This window comes from Phocoena sinus, chromosome 20, assembly GCF_008692025.1.
Source record: "Phocoena sinus isolate mPhoSin1 chromosome 20, mPhoSin1.pri, whole genome shotgun sequence".
Lineage (NCBI taxonomy): Eukaryota > Metazoa > Chordata > Mammalia > Artiodactyla > Phocoenidae > Phocoena > Phocoena sinus.
This window is the reverse complement of record NC_045782.1, coordinates 1,596,686-1,606,208: the sequence shown is the minus strand read 5'-3', so window position 1 is coordinate 1,606,208 and position 9,523 is coordinate 1,596,686. Positions and strand designations below refer to the sequence as shown.

Sequence of the window (9,523 nt, the reverse complement as noted above, 5' to 3'; positions counted from 1 at the left end):
CCGAGGCTTGATTTGTGGCTCAAGATGTGATCTATCCTGGAGAATGTTCCATGTGCACTTGAGAAGCAAGTGTAATCTCCTGTTTGGATGGAATGTCCTATAAATATCAATTAAATCTATCTGGTCTGTGGTGTCATTTAAAGCTTGTGTTTCCTTATTAATTTTCTGTCTGGATGATCTGTCCATTGGTGTAAGTGAGGTGTTAAAGTCCCCCATTATTATTGTGTTACTGTTGATTTCCTCTTTTATAGCTGTTAGCAGTTGCCTTATGTATTGAGGTGCTCCCATGTTGGGTGCATATATAATTGTTATATCTTCTTCTTGGATTGATCCCTTGATCATTATGTAGTGTCCTTCCTTGTTTCTTGTAACATTCTTTATTTTAAAGTCTCTTTTACCTGATATGAGTATTGCTACTCCAGCTTTCTTTTGATTTCCATTTGCATGCAATATCTTTTTCCATCCTCTCACTTTGTATGTGTCCCTAGGTCGGAAGTGGGTCTCTTGTAGACAGCATATATATGGGTCTTGTTTTTGTATCCATTCAGTGAGCCTGTGTCTTTTGGTTGGAGCATTTAATCCATTCATGTTTAAGGTAAGTATCAATATGTATGTTTCTATTACCATTTTCTTAATTGCTATGGGTTTATTTTTGTAGGTCCTTTTCTTCTCTTGTGTTTCTCACTTAGAGAAGTTCCCTTAGCATTTATTGTAGAGCTGGTTTGGTGGTGCTGAATTCTCTTAGCTTTTCCTTGTCTGTAAAGCTTTAGATTTCTGCATCAAATCTGAATGAGATCCTCGTCAGGTAGAGTAATCTTGGTTGTAGGTTCTTCCCTTTCACCACTTTCAATATATCATGCCACTCCCCTCTGGCTTGTAGAGTTTCTGCTGAGAAATCAGCTGTTAACCTTATGGGAGTTCCCTTGTATGTTATTTGCTGTTTTTCCCTTGTTGCTTTCAATAATTTTTCTTTGTCTTTAACTTTTGTCAATTTGATTACTATGTGTCTCAGCATGTTTCTCCTTGGGTTTATCCTGCCTGGGACTCTCTGCACTTCCTGGACTTGGATGGCTATTTCCTTTCCCATATTAGGGAAGTTTTTGACTATAATCTCTTCAAATATTTTCTTGGGTCCTTTCTCTCTCTCTTCTCCTTCTGGGACCCCTCTAATGTGAATGTTGGTGTGTTTAATGTTGCCCCAGAGGTCTCTTAAGCTGTCTTCATTTCTTTTCATTTTTTTTTCTTTATTCTGTTCCATGGCAGTGAATTCCACCATTCTGTCTTCCAGGTCACTTATCCGTTCTTCTGCCTCAGTTATTCTGCTATTGATTCCTTCTAGTGTAGTTTTCATTTCAGTTTTTGTATTGTTCATCTCTGTTCGTTTGTTCTTTAATTCTTCTAGGTCTTTGTTAAACATTTCTTGCATCTTCTTGATCTTTGACTCCATTCTTTTTCCGATGTCCTGGACCATCTTCATTATCGTTATTCTGAATTCTTTTCCTGGAGGGTTCCTAGCTCCACTTCATGTAGTTGTTTTTCTGGGGTTTTATCTTGTTCCTTCATCTGGTACATAGCCCTCTGCCTTTTCATCTTGTCTGTCTTTCTGTGAATGTGGTTTTTGTTCCACAGGCTGCAGGATTGTAGTTCTTCTTGCTTCTGCTGTCTGCCCTCTGGTGGATGAGGCAATCTAAGAGGCTTGTGCAAGCTTCCTGATGGGAGGGACTGGTGGTAGGTAGAGCTTGGTGTTGTTCTGGTGGGCAGAGCTCAGTAAAACTTTAATCTGCTTGTCTGCTGATGGGTGGGGCTGGGTTCCCTCCCTGTTCATTGTTTGGCCTGAGGCGACCCAGCACTGGAGTCTACCTGGCCCTTTGGTGGGACTAATGGTGGACTCTGGGAGGGCTCACGCCAAGGAGTACTTCCCAGAACTTCTGCTGCCAGTGTCTTTGTCCCCACGGTGAGCCACAGCCACCCCCCACCTCTGCAGGAGACCCTCCACCAACACTAGCAGGTAGGTCTGGTTCAGTCTCCCCTGGGGTCACTGCTCCTTCCCCTGGGTCCTGATGCACACACTACTTTGTGTGTGCCCTCCAAGAGTGGAGTCTCTGTTTCCCCCAATCCTGTCAAAGTCCTGCAGTCAAATCCCGCTAACCTTCAAAGTCTGATTCTCTAGGAATTACTCCTCCTGTTGCCAGACCCCCAGGTTGGGAAGCCTGACGTGGGGCTCAGAACCTTCACTCCAGTGGGTGGACTTCTGTGGTATAAGTGTTCTCCAGTTTGTGAGTCACCCACCCAGCAGTTATGGGATTTGATTTTCCTGTGATTGCGCCCCTCCTACCGTCTCATTGTGGCTTCTCCTTTGTCTTTGGATGTGGGTATCTTTTCTGGTGAGTTCCAGTGTCTTCCTGTCGATGATAGTTCAGCAGTTAGTTGTGATTCTGGTGCTCTCACAAGAGGGAGTGAGCGCGCGTCCTTCTACTCTGCCATCTTGCACCAATCTCCCCAAATCTTTATATCTTTTTTTTTTTTTTTTTTTTTTGCGGTACGCGGGCCTCTCACTGTTGTGGCCTCTCCCGTTGCGGAGCACAGGCTCCGGACGCGCAGGCTCAGCGGCCATGGCTCACGGGCCCAGCCGCCCCGCGGCACGTGGGATCTTCCCAGACCGGGGCACGAACCCGTGTCCCCTGCATCGGCAGGCCGACTCTCAACCACTGCGCCACCAGGGCAGCCCCGCTATTGCTTCTTTATGGTCTCGGCTTTTAGCTCTACCCATTTTCATTTTCTTTGGTCCTAGTCCTTGCCTCCCAGACCTTTGTCTTGGGTCATTTTCCTTCTTCCTGAAGTACATCCTTCACATAGTCCTTCAGGGAGGGATGCTGGTGGTTTCATTTACTTGAAAATATCTCTGTTCTTGAAAGATAATTTCCCAAGTATATAATCGTAAGTTGGCAGTTACCTTCTTTCAGTAGTTTGGAAGTATTTAGTGCACTTTTCCTGGCTTCCATTGCTGCTGCTGAGAACCCTGCTTCAGTCTAAGTGTTTGTTTTTTTTTTAAATAATCTTTTCTTCCCCCTCTAGTCGTTTTTTAAATCCTTACTTTCTCTACTGTGCATTTCTTTATGTGGTATGTAGGTATTCTATCTTGATTTATTTTCTTTTAAAATATACTATGAGGGCTTCCCTGGTGGCGCAGTGGTTGAGAATCTGCCTGCCAATGCAGGGGACACAGGTTCATGCCCCGGTCCGGGAAGATCCCACGTGCCGTGGAGCGGCTGGGCCCGTGAGCCATGGCCACTGAGCCTGCGTGTCCGGAGCCTGTGCTGCACAATGGGAGAGGCCACAACAGTGAGAGGCCCGTGTACCGCAAAAAAAAAAAGAATAATAAAAAAAAAAATAAAATAAAATATACTATGAGGGCTTCCCTGGTGGCGCAGTGGTTGAGAGTCTGCCTGCCAATGCAGGGGACACGGGTTCGAGCCCTGGTCTGGGAAGATCCCACATGCCACAGAGCAACTGGACCTGCGAGCCACAGCTGCTGAGCCTGCGCGTCTGGAGCCTGTGCTCCACAACAAGAGAGGCTGCGATAGCGAGAGGCCCGTGCACCGCGATGAAGAGTGGCCCCCGCTCGCCACAATTAGAGAAAGCCCTTGCACAGAAACGAAGACCCAACACAGCCAATAAATAAATAAATTTATAAAAAAAAAAAAAAAAAAAAAGAATCTGCCTGCCAATGCAGGGGCACGGATTTGAGCCCTGGGAAGATCCCGCATGCCGCGGAGCAACTAAGCCCGTGCACCACAACTACTGAGCCTGCGCTCTAGAGCCCATGAGCCACAACTACTGAAGCCCGCGCACCTAGAGCCCATGCACCGCAACAGGAGAAGCCACTGCAATGAGAAGCCTGCGCACCACAACGAAGAGTAGCCCGCCGCTCGCCACAGCTAGAGAAAAGCCTGCGCGCAGCAACAAAGACCCAACGCAGCCAAAAATAAATAAATAAAATAATAAGCAAGAAAGCAAGCCTAGGTTTGAAAAAATAAAATACAGGGCTTCCCTGGTGGCGCAGTGGTTGAGAGTCCGCCTGCCGATGCAGGGGACGCGGGTTCGTGCCCCGGTCCGGAAAGATCCCACATGCCGCGGAGCGGCTGAGACCCGTGAGCCATGGCCGCTGAGCCTGCGCGTCCGGAGCCTGTGCTCCGCAATGGGAGAGGCCACGACAGTGAGAGGCCCGCATACCGCACAAAATAAATAAATAAATTAATTAAATAAAATATATTATGAGCACATTTTGCCTGGGACTTTATATGCTAAAACTAGATGGACTGGTTTTTTTTTTTAAATTGGAGTATAGTTTCTGTACAATGTTGTGTTAGTTTCTACTGTAGAGCACAGTGAACCAGCTAGATGGATGCATATATTCCCTCTTTTTCGGATTTCCTTCCCATTTAGGTCACTGCAGAGCACTGAGTAGAGTTCCCTGCCCCATACAGTAGTTTCTCATTAGTTACCTATTTTATACATAGTATCAATAGTGTATATATGTTGGGACTTCCCTGGTGGCACAGTGGTTAAAACTCCGTCTGCAAATGCAGGCGACATGGGTTTGAGCCCTGGTCCGGGAAGATCCCACATGCCGTGAAGCAACTGGGCCCGTGAGCCACAACTACTGGAGCCCACATGCCTAGAGCCCGCGCACCACAACGAAAAGTAGCCCCCGCTCACCACAACTGGAGAAAGCCCGCATGAAGCAACGAAGACCCAGCCCAAAATACAGAAATTAAATTAATTTTTAAAAATAGTGTATATATGTCAATCCCCATCTCCCAATTTGTTTTCCGCCCCGCAGAAGGCCTGTTTTGAGGATGTATTTTTTTCAGAGAGAATTTACTTCTGCCAGCATGCTGGGGGTCCTACTGACTGGGGAATTGTCCATTCACTTCTTGACTTGGAGATTTTGGACTATGCCTGTAGAGTGAATGCTGACCTGAAACTCACGTTTCATAAAGTTAGATCTCATGAACTTCTAACCAGATTTAATAAATATTAATGTCTTGGCTACTTTCATTAAAAAATTTTTTTAAAGTAGAACCTGCTTCCATCCCCTCTTCCTCCTCATTCCCTGGGTGGGAACCACTCTCCCAGAGCTGGTGTGTATAATTCCGATGCACAGTCCGACATGGATACATATTAAGTATGTATCCATTAACATGTATAGTATGTGTTTACATTCTTTGTGTGTTTAAAGTTTTTGTGCAGAGGGGGAGGGGCAGGCCTTGCTCCTGCCCAGGCAGATTTTTCCAAAATCCAAATCCCAGCCCACTAGGCACCCACTTGGAGCAATTGAGAGCGTTTCACCAAACGCCGTGCATATGGCATCAGACTGTGTAAACTGAAAAACGCTCCTGTCATTTTTCGCATCTGTACAGTGGGTATGATTTTTTTTTTTTCTCATCAGTCAATTTCAGGTTTCGATTCCCACCATGGCTATCACACAGTTTCGGTTATTTAAAGTTTGTACCTGCCTATCAACAGTATTCTCATTCCTAAAGAGATTAATATGCAGATCTGGCAGAGGACGGAAATTAAGTGGAGACTAAATAACTTTCCCAGCTACAGGTGATTATTCATCAGTTGCTAAACAGACAGACGTTGAAGCGTGGACTTCTTGAGATGCAGACACACCCACAAGTGTAAAGATTAAAGGAGGGAATAGGAATGTGGCAACACAACAAAATGCTTTAGAGAAACTGGAACCTGAGTATTTTAAGGACATGACACCAACTTTAAGGAAAACTCAGAAAATCATTATTAAGAAGAGAGAACCATTAAATCCCAGATGGTAGCACAGGTTTCTCTAATAGCCTAGCAGCTACACAAGATATGCCTTTTATTCACCAATCTCCTGAATTAGGTGACGTGGATACCCGGCAGGAAAATATCAACGCATAGGAAGAAGACGATGCGGCAAGCCAAAGAAGTTCTGAGGCAGGAGAAGATAGCAGACAGAGAAAAGAGAGCAGCAGAACAACAAAGGAAGAAAACGGAAAAGGAAGCACAGCGGCTAATGAAGAAGGAACAAAACACAATTGGTGTGAAACTTTCGTAACAAATGTTCTTCAGATGTCATGGTGCCAGCGGGAGAAATAAGAGCTCCACAACCCAAGCAACATTCGCATGGAGCTAAGAGTATTTTCAGAATACAGATACACTGTTTGACTTTAAAGCATTCATCAGGCCACCCAGGACACCAGGAATCTCTCAAGAGTCCCTTGAACTCTTAGTGATTGAGACCCAAAGAACAAAAAAGGCTTATGAGATAATATTTCCTTCAACATGTTCCAACTGTAAGACAATTGTTTGCTGTAGAGAAATTATTACAGATGGCATATATCAGTACCTTTTCAAGCTGGTGTTTCTAGCTTAATAAATGGGTGTAAATCATTTTACGGTGGGAAACAACTCTCCTGTCTATAATGATTTCCTTCAATGTGCATAATGATAAAATGAATTATTTTAAATATTCTTTTGTTTCCATGATTACCTGACCTAAATCAGACAAACCTTTAACTTCTCATTTCTGTTGTCAGAAGCTGGTGTTGGCATACATTTCCTCTAACTTGAACTGGCATTGTTCATGTTCGATACAACATTAAGGAATTTGGTAATTTTGGTTTTCAAGAAAATGACATTAAATGCAATAATATATCACAAAAAAATAAAGTTTTTGTGCAACTTGCTTTTTTTTCGGAGAAAAAAATTTAGTAATTCGTTTTCTGCTGTTGTTTTTAATTTACGAGAATCTTAAAAGAAAATAAATGCATACATTTGATATTCTATTAAAAATTTAAAAATCATGTTAATTTTTTGTTTCATGCACAGCTCATGTACTCAAACCTGACGGTAATAACATACAGAAATTTCACTGGCAATATGCAATAAAAGTTATTCAAAGTGGCAGAGCAAATCATTTTTGAGAATCACCTTCACCGTGTTTTCTAGTAACCTCCATAAGATTAGCTCCTGCAACCGGATCATTCTGTGTCTATCTTTCAGTGTTCCTCTCTTCTGAAGGCAAGGGGAATTGAACAACTGTGGGGGAAGAGTGGATCCTGGGGGTTTTACTCTTTTTGCAGGAACCCAGAAGGGTCTTTTTACATCGTTATTCACAAAAGTGGCGGCTGCTCCCTTTGGACCTAAAATCCCCCAATTCTTCCAACCTGATGTACGTGCTCACCCAGGACTACCATGCTCCCTGCACCCTCACCGTCCCCTTCAAGGAACCCCTTGACATGTTTTTCCTTTCCACGTGTGAATTCTCCGAATGCACACCTGTGCGCCCGGAGTCAGCAACAGAGACATTCATGGTTCAATGGATAGCTTACACGTCTGAGGCAAGGCCCTGGAGCGACACCCCACGGTGGCCTGCAAACTGAAGGCAGGACATGGTGGTAGCCTCCGCTCCCAAAGCGAAGGGGAGCGGGCCCTTTATAGAGGGCATTACATCAGGTGGCCTCATTAGTTACCAGGGAAACCAGTGGAGGGGCAGGCCCCTCACCGCCCTTACGGTAAGCTGTCACCAGCTGGGTCCTGGGCATAGGGGTAGGTGAAACAGGCCCTGGCCGGGCAGGGTAACGTGCAGACAGCAAGAGAACAGCCATCTTGCGTGGCCTGGCCATACAGCTCCTGAGACCCCTGATTTTCTGCAGGCCCCCTCAGCAGATCTGCTCCTAGCTTGCAGCCACAGATACTAACACCGGAGGCTTAAGGGCTTCCTGTCATTTAAGATTCCAAACGCTTTCTTCTTGTCTGGCTCTTCTGCCCACATAGGAACAGGGCCGGTCCTGGTCTCCAGGGACAGCTGCGCAAGACCGCGCAGGAGCGGGCTCGCCGCCCGAGCGGGTGCGACCGCCGTCAGGGTCGAGTGCGTGGAGCGCCTGCGGTGAAGCCCGGCTCTCCCCTCCCGGGGCACCTCGGGGCCGCGGGGCTGCGCAGAGCTCGGCCGTCGCTCCGAGGCCCCCGTAGGCTGCTGTCCCCGCGGCGGGTGTGGACGCCCCGCCCCCGCGTGTGCGAGGCCGCGCCCAGGGCCCGGGGGAGCACGAGCAGCCCCCGCCGCCGTCCAGGCCCCCGTGCGGGCTCCACCTGCGGCCACACCTACGGACGCGAACGTCCTGCCGCGTCCACGTGCGGCCGAGCCCGCGGGGCGGTCAGATGAGGGCCACCTGCGGGGTCACGTGCAGAAGGCGCGGCGCCTCCCGGGGCGGGGGTGGGGTCCCCTTCCCGCCGGGACACCCTCCGGGGACGAGGTCACCCGGGGCTGCGGGGTGGGGGCGGGGAGACGGGCGGGGCGGGAAGGGTGGGGGCGGGGAGGGGTCGCTCCGAGGCTCGACGCATCGCCCCCTGCCGGTCCCGGGAGGAGCTGCGCGTTTATCAGCCCTACGTTCCCGCTGGGAAGAAAAAGAGTGGGTTTTCCGAGCAGCTGACAGGATAATTAACCTCCGTGAGGCCAAATCCCTCGCGTGGGGCGGCCACTCCGCTCCTCACGAGCCCCTGCACTTCTGAGGAAAAAAGCCGGCTTGACCCCGACGTGACTTGAACACGCAACCTTCTGATCTGGAGTCAGACGCGCTACCATTGCGCCACGAGGTCACAGCGAGCGTGAGCGTCCGTGTCATTAAAGGCCTCGCTGAGGCGGCGCCGTCGCGCGGCCCCGAAGACGCAGGCGCTGTCTCCGCGCCGCCCGCCCCCACTCGGAGGAGGAGCCGGCCGCCACGCGCCTGCGCAACCGGGGGAGGGGCGCCGCGAGCGAGGGCGGGGCGTGGCCGAGGCCGGGGCCCCGACTCCTTCCAGAGACCCCCCAAAAAGAAAGGGGGGGTGGGCATCTCCCATCGCCGGGAAACTAAGGACTTAATAAACGAGCTTGATAAACGCAGGGACTTTACTATTTTTTTTCACTTTGCAAATCAGCTCACTGCATTTGTCAATTTTTAAAAACTGAAGTATAGTTGATTTACAATTATTATATTTAAACTATAAAAATAAACATTGTCTTTGAGGAAAGCCAGAACAGCGCCTGGAAGAAAATTAGAATCTTTGACCATCCACCATCCAGACATAACCACTGCTAATACTTCCATGTGCGGTATTTCTTTTTGCAGATTTTTACCGGCTACATCCACATCCCAAATATGTTACTGGACTTTCAGCTGACAGCACACATCCGGAAAAGTAGCCATGAATTTTCACAAAGGGCAAATACTTGTGTATCCGGCGCCCAAATCGAGAAAGACATTAGCACCCACCCCTTCCAGTCGCTTCAAATCCAATCTTGAGATGAGATTATACTGTACCTGACATTTTGTTAATATTCTCACTTCTCACTGTATTGTCCGCATATTTTAGTTGATATGTTTTCTAGCATAATGTTAAAGGGTCCACTGTCCACCTCATGGGAGTCCTAAGTCCCTGCTTCTGGATAGTATTTTTTTATTAAATAAGAAAGATCAAACTATTAAATAAGGGAGTAAAT

At 47.6% G+C, this 9,523-nt stretch overlaps 1 non-coding gene and 1 pseudogene across 1 annotated transcript; one reads left to right on the top strand and one right to left on the bottom strand.

The window, feature by feature from the left end:
* The first annotated feature begins 5,468 nt into the window (after positions 1–5,468).
* Positions 5,469–6,675, top strand: LOC116745888 (annotated as a pseudogene).
* Positions 6,676–8,571: 1,896 nt separating this feature from the next.
* Positions 8,572–8,643, bottom strand: TRNAW-CCA. Its single transcript has one exon. It is a non-coding gene; the product is annotated as a tRNA-Trp (tRNA).
* Between the last annotated feature and the right edge of the window lie 880 nt (positions 8,644–9,523).